At 46.7% G+C, this 13053-nt stretch overlaps 1 long non-coding RNA gene across 3 annotated transcripts in view; it reads left to right on the top strand.

Moving 5' to 3' along the window:
• LOC137153575 (uncharacterized) overlaps positions 1-13053 on the top strand; it is a 190084-nt gene that overhangs the window by 92515 nt on the left and 84516 nt on the right. The gene's annotated exons all lie outside the window — the stretch shown is intronic.

The raw sequence follows: 13053 nt of genomic DNA, 5'->3' as shown, positions 1-13053 counted from the left end.
GCAAGCTTCATCACTCTGCAGAAACCTACTTTCTCTTTCCCATCCACTGTCTTGTTTTCCATAGTGAAAGTCTATGCCCAAACTATGCTATTAGTTTATTATTTAAATGAAATTTTAAATGATTTCCATATTATGAGAGCCTGAAGATATGCCAAGATGTATTTTATTGTTCCATGATCTTTTGCCTCACAGCACACTCAAAGCATGTAACTATAGACCAGTAAAACACCCTATTGTGTCTTAATACCATGGCTTATTCATATTTACAGTTTGTTGGAATTTAATTTAGTAAAAATGATGGCACAATTTCATGACTGGTATAAGTGGGTGCAGCTGCATGGAAATCAGTGGAGTTGAGAAGTGAATTTAGTCTGTTCTGCATTAACACTGTTGACCTGTACTACAGCGTGTTCAGATTATGTACAGTAATGAAAAAAAAAGTGTTTAAAACCTAGAGAACTGTACATCTTTTTGGTGATGCTAATAACAAGACCGTCTACCTAACCCTTTAAACATGGAGCTAAACTTTAGTCTGATGCCATTTGAAAGGATTGTTCTACTTCGAGTGATTGCTCAAATCCATTCCAACATAGGTTAGTGTGCGCCCCATGCACTGGTTCCCGGAACTTTTTTCCCTTAGCAAGCCCCGTAGGGCCGGCTCCAGTGCCCTCTGGAGTGCCGCGCTCATGCCACGGTATATCAGGCGCTGCCAGCCCTGAGGGCCCTCAGTTCCTTCTTTCTGCCTGTGATGGGTGTTGGAACGTTTCCTTCTTTCTAACAGCAAGTAGCTTCCCCGTTCTTCATTGTTAAGTTGTTAATTAGTTTCTAGTAGTTAAGTATAGCAGTTAAGTGTGAATAGTTAAGTGTTCGAGTCAGACAATAGATAGCCCTCAGGGGCTTAAGGTTGGGCCATGCCTTGCTCAACCGGTTTTAAGGCCTGTGCTGCTTGCGGCAAGGCTTTTGCAGTGAGCGACCCTCACGACCACTGCCTCTGTTGTCTCGGAGAGCAGCACCGAAAAGACAAGTTCAAAATTTGCAAGGCCTTCAAGCCGCGGACCCAGAAGGAGAGGGATGCCCTCTTGAAGGCCATCCTGATGGAGTCCGCGCTCCGACCGGACTCCGAACCAGCGCGATCCCCGGCGGCACCGAGCGTCTCCTCGGTGCGCAGTGCCCCACCGGCACTGGAGTGCCAGCAACCTTCGGTGCTGAGGAAGAAGAAGCGGCAGGAGGCCGCTCCCAAGGACTCCCCCATGCCGCCGGTCAGGCCGGGGGCTAGTTAGGAGATGCCCCAGCCACGTGCTGTGGACAGTACTCCGGCACCAGCATCTCCCCGCAGGGAGCCTCCCCTGACTCCTGTGGGTGGGGGAGGGCCCCTGCAAGGGCCGTCGACGCCAGAGGTGTTTATTGTGGCATGCGCTCTCATGGGCATGCCCACGCCTCCGTCCTCCCCCTCGGCCAAGGGCGCAGGGACCGGTGTCTCGGGTAAACCCACGCTGGGTTGCCCTGGTGGGTGGTTGAGGCAGGAGTCCAGGTCTCCCCCCAGACGGTCCTGGAGGGTAGAGAGTGTGGGCTCCCCTCCCATCTCCGACTCAGAGTTGTTGAGCTCCTCGGCACCGCGGCACCGTGGGTAGTCCCGAGGCTCAAGCGCGAGGTGACGCTGCTACAGTTCCGCCTCGCGTTGGGATCGCACCTCAGGATCTCGTACCCCGGTACTGAGTCCAGCATGGCACCGATTTCGATCCCCGGCATGTAGCCTGGCACAGATCCCGGGGCTCGAAGAGGCCCGACACGCTCGGCGCCAGTCCCGATCCTTGGCATGCAGCCCAGCACAGATCTGGGCACCCGACCAGACCCAATACGCTTGGCGCCGGTCCCGATCCCTGGCATGCAGCCCAGCACAGATCTGGGCACCCGACCAGACCCAATACGCTTGGCGCCGGTCCCGATCCCTGGCACGCAGCCTGGTGCGGAGCCCGGCGACAGAGGAGGCTCGACGGCACCGGTCCCAATCCCAGACCTGCAGTCTGCCGCAGCTCCCGTCGCTTGGGGAGACTGAATGAGCTCAGCACTGGTCCAGATCCCCGGCTCGCAGCCCGGTGCAAATCCCGGTACCCGATGATAAGGACAGGCAACACCGATACAGATCCCTGGCACGCCTGCCGGCACCGGCGGACACACATCAGCACCGGTCCCTATCCCGGTACCGAAAGACTCTGCACTGATGGCGCCTACGGCACCTCGCCGTTGGTCGAGATCTTCGGAGTTGGAACTAGGGTGGAGGCATCATGGCCGGCACCGCTCCCGATCTCCTAGGAGCAAGCGCCAGTACAAGACCTCCAGCTCCTCCAGCCGCTCGCCCCCCCGCCGGCAACACAGGCGTCGGCAGTGACACGCCTCCTCATCGTCTTGGAGCAAGTCGTTGACGAGGATAGGCCAGGGCCACAAGTCTCGTCAGCACTGCTCCAGCGGCTCGGGGTCCTGCGCCCACTAGGACGCTTTCCAGTTGGCACCGGCGTGGCCTCAAGGACCATGGCAATGACCATACTGGGGACTATGGGGGGCCCAGATGGGCCTGGATATGGTTTCAGTCCAGTCATTGGTGGTCCAACCAGCACCTCCTCCTCCGAGTCAGCTGGGCCAGGTCCATTCCTCGGAGGAGGAATCGGACCCTCAGGAGGGTCCCTCTACGGGGCCCCTCCCGCAATCCTCCTCGTCCTCCCCTGACGATGCGGCCGCCAGGGACCGTAGGGCACCCATTCCTGACTTTAAAGCATACCAGGAACTGCTTAAGAGGGTGGCAAGCAACTTGAACCTTGAGCTCAAGGAGCTCTCTGAGAGGGAGGACCCCCTCTTTGGTGTGTCTGGATCAGTGGGACCATCCAGAGTCGCCCTGCTGGTGCATGAGAGGGTCTTGAAGCTGGCCAGGGCCCTCTGGAAAACCCCGGCCTCGGTCACCCCTATGTCCAAGGGTGCCGAGAGGAAATATTATGTTCCTGCAGAGGGGTTCGACTTCCTATACAACCACCCTGCTCTGGGGTCTCTCATGGTTGAGGCCACCAACCAACGAGACAGGCAGGGGGCCCAGGCCAACACCCCCAAAAATAAAGATAACAAAAAGTGGACCTTTTCGGCCACAAGGTCTACTCTACAGGGGCCCTCCAGCTGAGGATCACTAACCACCAGCCACTCCTCGGCCATTATAACCTGAACCTCTGGTCTTCCTTGCAGAGGTTCGCGCAGGTGTTGCCCCAAGACCAGGTGGCGGATTTCGCCATGGTCATCGACGAGGGCGCTTCAGTGGCAGGGGCGGCCCTACAGTCAACCAGCGACGCAGCAGACGCCGTTAACAGAGCGATGGCATCAGGCGTCGTGATGCAGCGGTGTGCTTGGCTGCAGTCTTCGGGGCTGTCTCAAGAGGTTCAGCAGTCCATCCAGGACCTACTTTTTGATGGTGCTGGCCTCTTCTCTGAAAGGACAGATGACAAACTGCACGCCCTCAAAGACTCCAGGGCTACATTGAAGTAGCTAGGGATTTACACCCCGCAGGCCTCAAGACATCAGTCTCGGCCGCAAGCCCAGCGCCAGCCCCAACCTGCCCCTAGGCCGTCTCCCAGACCCGCTCAACCCCAGAGGGGCCGGGACAGATATAGGCCACCTAACCGCCGTGACCGCCAGGGATCCTCGGCAGGCCCCCAACAAGGCCCAGTCAAGGGGAAAATAACAAGCGGCAGTTTTGATGGTGCGCCTGATGATGGTACTCTTCCTGTCCCACTGGATCTGACCCTACCGTTTACCCACAGACTCAGGCTGTACTACACCGAGTGGCAAAACATTACCTCAGACCGCTGGGTCCTCGGTGTAGTCCGCAGGGGCTACGCCCTCCAGCTTACGACCTTCCCCCCAGACTCTCCCCCTACCCCGTCCCTCTTCAGGGGCCCCTCTCACGAGCAACTCCTCATACAGGAGGTGAACTCTGTCCTCCACCTGGGAGCTGTGGAAGAGGTTCCTCCATGGCAAAGGGTTTTTATTCACGTTACTTCCTCATTCCCAAGGAAAGGGGGGCCTGAGGCCCATATTAGACCTCCTCAGTCTGAACAAAGTCATCAGACGCCTCAGGTTCCATATGGTTTCCCTAGCCTCCATCATTCCCGCTCTAGATCCAGGGGACTGGTATGCTGCCCTCGACTTAAAGGACGCTTATTTTCACATTACTATCCTTCCCAATCACAGACAGTTCCTCCAGTTTGTGGTAGCTGGCTGCCACTACCAGTTCTCGGCCCTACCCTTCGGCCTCTCGTCCGCCCCCAGGGTGTTTACAAAATGCATGGCGGTGGTGGCGGCATACCTGCACCGCAGAGGGGTCAGATCTTCCCCTATCTGGATGACTAGCTGATTCGGGGCAAGTCCAGGGCCCACGTGAGAAACAGCCTGGTGCTCACCTGTGCGACGTGCACCAGATTGGGGCTGCTCGTCAACGATCAGGATAGCATCTAATTTTCAAGAACACCCCGGGACCCAAAATAAATCAGTTTTCATTCCATTCATTCTCACTGACTTTTTTAAAGTAAACATATGAACAGCTCTGCTTGTGGAAGAACAGAAAATTATATAAGAGAGATCCTAACTAAATATTATTATTGTTAACAAAAGATGCTATTACCAGTCCCCAGGCATTCAAAAGTCATGAGACATAATCCCAAAAAATCATAAGATTTAAAAATTACTGCATTAGGAGTTCTTCTTATTTATCTTCTGGCTTTTGAAACTTTAGGATTCACATTTTTAAGTTCATCTCTGAAACCAGGAGGGCTAGAAACATTTTAAATAAAAAAAAAAAAAAAAAAAAAGAAAGCTGGGATTCTGTAATATTCAAAAGCCCTCAGGGTTTAGGGCTTTAAGAAAACACCAAATATCACGAGACTGCCAATAAAATTGTCAGAGTTGGCAATATTGCAGATGGTTGCAAGAAACTCAGCTGCTTATACAAGCAGAATAATTGGTCTGTGGCAAGATTTCTTGTGGAACTTGCATATTGTATTATAAATTGATTTCAGCAAGATATAGATTAAATCAGTGCTCACGGGCTAAAAATTGTATTAGTTTCCCATGGGTTATTTTCCTTTCTAGAAAACTTGAGACTCTCTGGCACTGGGGAATCCCAAGTTAACAGTGAAGTTTTTACTGGAAGTTTAAATTCATAACTTTGTTAGACACTAAAAATCATGGTTTGAATAGAAACACTGGATTTATAGTTTATTACAAAAATCTGTAACTCATTTTATTCCTGCCCCCCCCGGCTTTTTTTCCTTTCCCCTCTATGATGACAGGAGAGGTGTTAATGAGCCACTTTACCTTGAATGGTCCCTTGAAATGTGCATTAACTACTTATGCTTGTTATGTAACTTTGAATTAAGTGGGGACCCCTCTCAAACTTGACCTGCAAGATTTGGTGGGGACCCGGTTACTTGGTTCTTTTAATGTGATGTCGAGAAAAGAGAGAGGAAAATCAACCCAGCTTTTATCAGGATGGTGTTTATTATCAAATTGTTACGAACAATTTTACGTTAATTACTTACTACTTGAACAATTTATGATTCAACTCCCCTCCAACATTAATTACAACCTTAATTACGATTACTACAACAAATACATAAAACTACAATAAACTATATATATTAACGCTAAATAGTCACCACAAAAGGACAACAACCCAACACCAACAAAAACAATAAAGATTTCATGACCTGGTCTTAGTTTCTTTATGTTATGGTACCGTTACTTGCCTGGGATATTGTCTGTGTAGGACAGAATCCCACGGGTTATCAGCTCAATGCCTTACTAATCTATGCAGTGCAGCATTGGGGCAACGACCTGGAGAGAGGCGAGATGGTTGATCAGACTCTCCACGCGGTGCGATTCTGGGGCACCCCCGACCAAGGACCCTCCGTAGAAGACTTGCGTTCAGGGCTCTCCGTTTACCTTCCGTCTGACAGCCCCTTTTATCTCCACTCCAACGTATGTGTCCGCCCAGCCAATCAGGGGCATGTTGTACATGCCTTTCCTGGTCACATTTACATGTCGCTTCCGGGTTTGTTCGGAGCGGTTGGCTTACGCTGATGTGCCTTTCTTTTATTGCTGTGCCTAGATATTGCCTTATTTGGTATTGGAACTGCAGCATTTGCAAGTTCCCTTTTTCCGGGTTTACTTGGTTAACTTTTGGTCATGCGCTTTGTTGGTGCTTGGTATCCACCCATATGGTTATAATCTTTATTACAAAATGAATTCCCTTCCTGGTCTCAAAATAGACTTGGGGCACACTAATTTTACATATACCCCTCTGTTATGACAATGCTAAACAATCTGTTCCAACTTGTATTTAGCTGGGACAATCTGAGTACATTTCCCAGACCTGAAGGACAAATAGCTCTACGTAAGTTCGAAAGATTGTCTCTCTCACTAGAAGAGGTTGCTCCAGTAAAATATATTACCTCACCCACCTTATCTCTCTAATGACTGGCCTTTTGGTCTTTACAGTCTGTCATGTTGTATCTGTGTTTCAGTAGCATGTAATATCATAGTGAGTCCACAAGAAGCATTATGATCTGTAAACTAAATGTGGATGCCAAATGTGATTTGCCACTTTGTGCACATTTCTCCAAATTACAATGGAAAAAGCTTGTTGGTGTGCAATTAGGAGGTTTCATAGAAGCACCCTCACTACCCTCTGCATTGGAATTGCATGTTACCTTAGGTAAGGGACCTTTGCCATCCTGGAAGGAGGGGCAGAATTTAGCTCCAAGTGTATGCTAAAAATTCTTCGGACTATATCTCATTTGTTGCGACTCATTTTTAAAATGACATTAACTTTGTTGTTAAACATTATATTAGCAGAAGTGATCAATATACATAATGTACTGAGCTGCTACCAAATTTATTTAACAGCAAATACATAAAACCCCTGAATTTAGCCCAAGGAGATGGGTGTGTTTGTGTGTTGGCATATGTGCTGTTATCTATGAGAGCCATTTCATTACAATGATTCCCATGGTCTTCGACTGATTTATTATTTGAATAGGATAAATCTCCCCCTCAAGCTGTGAATTCAACCGCTGTTAATCTGTTAGCATAGTGGCATAAATGCCTTAGGGCATGTCTATACTGATGGCGGCAAAGTCGCCGCCGTCAGATAGATTTTTCTGGATTGGTTGAGCGGTCAGTGTAGACCCGCTCAATTGATCAGGAAGTCGACGCAGTAAATCCACCTCCTTAAGTGGCATAGTGCTGCGTTGACGGGAACACGGTTCCCGTCGGCACAGTGCAGTGAAGATGGCATGTAGAAGGGAAGCACAGCAGTCGATGGAAGTTACGCAAGCTACTCTGCGTAGCTTGCATAACTCCTGTTGTCTGCCGCTGAATTTCCAGGTAAGTGTTGACCAGGGCTAAGTTTACATCCCATAGTTACACAGTATCTCAGATCTTTGCATAGATATCTGTCAGAGATGTAAACCCCTAAAAGTAAGAATTTCTGAAAGAAACTAACTGCTCCTTATTGTTCCATGCATGGTGGTACTAAAACCATTGTGGCAAGGTGGGCCTGTTTTGCCCCGTGGGTCTGCGCTCCTTACGGCTATGCCGGTGGTGTGGCTGGGTGGGAGCAGGGGGGTGGGCCCGGTCCCGCCCTCTACCCCGGGCCCCGACCCAGGGACCCTGCGAGGAGTAGCCTCAAACAGCTTAGTCCAAGGGGCTACTACCTTCCCTGGGTCGCTCTTCTGTAGCCCCCCCTGGCTTGTGGCTCTCCTTCAGGCTCTTTGGGGCCGGCATCCTCTGGTCTTGGCTGCACAGGCTCCTTCTTACCTCCCGTGGCTGGGTGCTCTCACCACACCCACACTAGCTCCTCCACCAGCTCCACACCTTGCAGCAGCTCCGCTCCTCTACTGACTCCACACCTTGTAGCAGCTCTACTCAACTCCCTTTCAGCTGCCCCCATCTGCCTGACTGGGAGGCTTTTAACTGCTGGGGCAAGTTCCTTGATTGGCCCCAGCTGGCCTGATTGGCCTAATTGGCCTAATTGCCCTGGAGTGGCCGCAGCTGGATCACCCAGGGAACAAAGATTTGCTAAGCCTGGGGCTGATATATATGCCTTCCAGCACCCTTCTATAGCCGTCAGGGCTGGCCCCGTCACACCATATTACAGATTTGCTCGTCTCTTGCATATTGTCAGGTACTGTTAAAAGAGACACAATGAATTTCTTGTACCAGGTTTCCTTGTGACATGATTTCTGCTGTGATGCCTGTTGGCATTTACCCCAGAACCTCTGTCCTCTCCAGTTTTTCCCCTGTAAATCTGACACTCTTGAGGATGCCTGTCCGTGCTCATGTTGGGCCTAATCTTGCAGTTTGGAAGACAACGTAGTGTTGTCATTGACCTCAGTGTGAGCAGAACTGGGTTCATTATGTCCTTATCCCAGTATTCCATTCATTGCTTCATTTAGAAATCACAACTTTCTAATGTACTGAAGAGTAGCTATGTGACCTTATTTGAGACTGATTCGAAGAGCATGGTTCATCTCTGTGGATTACAGACAGACATTACATTACAGACATTACTGTGGATTACAGACAGAATATAAGCAATTTAGACGCCACTTGAATCTTCTGTGTTGACTTGCTAAACTTCTTTTATCTTCATTCATTCTGGGCCCAGGCTGCTACTTTCTTAAAGGGAAATATTTCCTACGGACACATATTCAATCCATTCTGTTTCTCCAAACCTCTCACCTGATATTTTCTATAATCCTTCCTCTCATTGATTATGCTCTTCACTATCTTTCTGCTTTTCTAGCACAGTTTCCACAGAATTTAAGAATAACACTCTTTATGATATATGTACAAAGATGAAAAATGTCCTTATACTTACAGTTCTTTCAATGGTTACACTCAAAGGGGATGAGAACATTCAACAAGGTTATTTCTTCATTAGTGAGAAGCAAACTGCTTTATTGTAAATCATCACTGTAAATTTTATCAGAAGCATGACTATTGTATTAGACCAAATATGATTAAGTTGAACGCTGTCCATTAGGTTTCTAATTCAATCTAGAGATTTGTTTGAAAGGGTATTAAAATCCTAAAGCTTTGTTCATTGTTTGTAATCCAATACATAATGAAAAACACAGTAAAAATAGGATTATCGAAGATTAATTTGTAATCATTGCCTAGCATGCAGACACTGGATCAAATTCTGCTGTCACTTACACTCATGCCAATATCAGTATTATCCTTTCCATCAAAAGAAATGTTAATGTTTTCACCATTTTAATATTCCAATATGATACCATCTGACCTATATCTAATCAAAGTTGGCCAACCTGGCATCAATTTTGGGAAATGAATGCTTGCAACAAACTGCTTGTGCATGTCTACAGATTAGTAATTATTTTCTGAAATAATTAAGCAAATAATTTTGATGAATTTAAAATTTTATACAAATTTAAAAAAAGTTTTCTCATGGATAACTTGCAAACAAACAAACAAACAAACAAAAAGAATACATTATTTGTATTGTTGGCTGATAATTTTTTGCTCAGCTCTCATTTGACTAACATCTGATCAAAATGTTTGATTTTGAGTGATAACAACCCCTGTATATGCTTCTAACGAAAGACTGAATGTGTTTTGGGAGGAATAGATGGAGTCATACAACAGAGAGAAATATGGCTGAGACCATGAACACAGAGGTGTTTGCTGGAGTTCTGAAATGGTGTACTATAACAATGAGTTATAAAGCAAAAGTGTAGTTTGTTTTCTGTATTCTGGGAATAAATTAGATTAGGATACAGTATCCTGCCATCAACCCATTTCTGAAGAAAGAAATAACCCAATGCTGATGCCCAGGATTCTCTGTCCACTCAGAACTCCTAACAATCACCGTAAATTTAACTAACTCAGACTTAAACGTAAGTTTAACTAACTCAGAACTCATAACAAACACCATAAATTTAGCTATTGTGGTGCAGTATATTGAACTATAATGTAACTATAATGTTACAGTATGTTGAAGGAGAGGATATGTTACTATATATTTAGAATATTACATATGCTCTTTCCTCTAAAATCAGCATGTTTAGTTGGATTTCCTCTTAAATCAGGTGTGCTTCAGGTGGGTGTAAAGCAGGGTTAGTGACCTGAATTTGCAGTCACTTGAGCCAGGGGTTCTGGAGAGACACCCTAAGAAAAAATAGCCCCTTTAGAGAAACATCTAGGTGGACTTTTTGCCTATAGCTAGAAATCAAACTATAGATGTGATGTGGGTCAAAATGTTCTCAATCTGAGTTTTACCCAGGGTAGTGTATGACGCCCACTAAATCTTTGGGGGACCCAAATTGAGAACAGTATTTAAGAATATGTAAAACGACTAGAAGGTTTCTACTTCTATCACTTTATATGCGTACTGTTACTCAGATTGTTTTTGACAGGTGTGAAGTAGTGTTAATGAAAGGAGTTCCTGAGTTACAACCCATCCAAAAAAAATTTCCTTCAGTTTCAGTATACTGTTAATCTCAGGGGGATGAATCTAAAAACCTTTTGTGGGTAGACGGAGCTATTATAAGGTGAGTGCAGAACTGTTCCCAGAAAGTTGTTATCAGTGGCTCACAGTCAAGCTGGAAGGGCACATAAAGTGGGGTCCCACAGGGATCAGTTCTTGGTCCAGTTCTATTCAATATCTTCATCAATAATTTAGATAATGGCATAAAGAATACACTTACAAAATTTGCAGACAATACCAAGTGGGGAGGTTTGCATGTGCTTTGAAGGATAGGATTAAAATTCAGAATGATCTGGACAAACTGGAGAAATGGACTGAAGTAAATAGGATAAAATTTAATAAATGCAGAGTTCTCCACTTAGAAAGGACCAATCAGTTGCACACACACAAAATGGAAAATGACTCCCTAGGAAAGAGTATGGCAGATAGGGGTCTGGGGGTCATAAGTGGATCACAAGCTAAATATGAGTCAATAGTTTAACATTACAAAAAAGCAAACATCATTCTGGGATTTATTAGCAGGAATGTTGTAAGCAAGACACAAGAAGTAATTCTTCTGCTGTACTCTGTGCTGATTAGGTGTCAACTGGAGTATTGTGTCCAGTTCTGGGCGCCACATTTCAGGAAAGATGTGGACAAATTGGAGGAAGTCCAGAGAAGAGCAACAAAAATGATTAAAGGTCTAGAAAATATGACCTATGAAGGAAGGTTAAAAAAACTGGATTTGTTTAGTGTGGAGAAGAAAAGACAGAGGGGACATGATAAACAGTTTTAAAGTACATGAAAGGTGGTTACAAGGAGGGAGAAAAATTGTTCTCCTTAACTTTTTAGGATAGGACAAGAAGCAGTGGGCTTAAATTGCAGGAAGGGTGGGTTAAGTTGGACATTAGGAAAAACTTCCTAACTGGCTGGGTAGTTAAACACTAGAGTGAATTGCCTAGGGAAGTTGTGGAATCTCCATCATTGGAGATTTTTAACAGCAGGTTAGACAAACACCTGTCAGGGATGCTCTAGATAATGTGTTGTCCTGCCATCAGTGCAGGGGACTGGACTAGATGACCTCTTGAGGTCCCTTCCAGTACTATGAATCTATGATTCTACTTTTATGTTAATTTTGTAAAGGTAGTGTTCTTTGAGTGACATGATGAAAATTGTTTTTGTGCCACTATTCCAAATTTAGAGAGTGCATGTTATGAACAAGTTGGTCTTGAAACTCAAATAGAGAATACCTTTAAAAACGTATTTTTCCAGAAACCTCTTTTTCATTTTATTATGAGTAGAGAGACAATGTGAGGAGAGGAAAGTAATCTGCTTCAGACAGAAATCTTATATATATTGTGTTTGGGAACTGTAATTTGCTGACCATTCCTGACAGTCAGACACTCTGTCTCTATTTTGTCACTTATAATAGAAGTTAAAGCAAGGGGGGAATGTGTTTCAGAACATTTCCTTTTAATCTGATGTGCTTTCAGAAATGCATTTAAGACAAGTTGCACAGCATACTTTGAATTAAACTTGAGGTATGGCTGCTGATAAGGCATGTTCTAATCATAAAGTACTATAATGCTGTAGAGTCACCATGGAGTCTTTCAGAATAGACAAGACCTGAATTTCTAATGAAGAAAGCAAGGTTTTTCTGATTAAAAAAAAAAAATCCCATTAGGCCATTTTTATACTTTATAGTATGTGGCAGACGACTGGCTTCACCCTAGTGGGTCTCATGCTTCTGCCTCTTGTAGTGGGCCAGGGAGTCACCATTTATCCCTTCTCCCCAGGGTGGGGGGTAGGGACCCGGGCCCGCTCGCATCTCCGGGTCCCAGCCTATGAGTAGCAGCTGGCACCATACTCACAGCTGCAGTCTTTTCCCCTGGGCTAATTTCCCCCCTTCGTCCTTCTAGCCTCTCATGCCCTGCTTCCTTGCTGCCTGGACTGGGGTTCCTTACCCAGGCCCTTGCCTGGGGGAGTATCTCAGCCCTGCCAGGGGCAGATTTCCCCCTCCTGGGTCCAGTACCTCACAGGACTCCTCCGATCTTTCACACAACACTGTATTCCTTTCTGTTCCTTAGCATAGCACAGCACACCTACTCCTCCAGCTTGTGCCCTGTCTCTCTGGAGCAGAGGGTTTTTATCAGGCACCTGGCTGGGCCTTAATTGGCCTCAGCTGCTCCTAATTGCCCTCTAGTGATTCTGGCTAGTCTACAGGGAATAAACCCTGGATCATTCTGGGGCTTACATATCTCCCTTCTATCACTGTCCTCCTCCTCATCAACCTCCTCCTGGCCCTGGCCAAATTGGCTATCTACAAGACCAGGGAGAGGAGGTTGGCGGGGGGTGGAGTGCCCTGCAACTGTGGGGCCTACTTCTGTTCCCTTGTTCACTCTTGTATCCGGGCAGAGTTCTTCTGGGCGGCGTCCGCTGGCTCCCTTGACACCTTCCAGGAGCAATGGACGCTGTTTGGGGCTCTCTGCTCGGTGTCCCCTTCCGGTTTCCTTTGTTTACACCTGTGA

The sequence above is a fragment of the Emydura macquarii genome, unplaced genomic scaffold (genome assembly GCF_026122565.2).
Source record: "Emydura macquarii macquarii isolate MOO-44397 ecotype Brisbane River unplaced genomic scaffold, CSIRO-AGI_Emac_v2 contig_1253, whole genome shotgun sequence".
Lineage (NCBI taxonomy): Eukaryota > Metazoa > Chordata > Testudines > Chelidae > Emydura > Emydura macquarii.
This window is presented reverse-complemented; position numbering and strand designations above follow the sequence as displayed.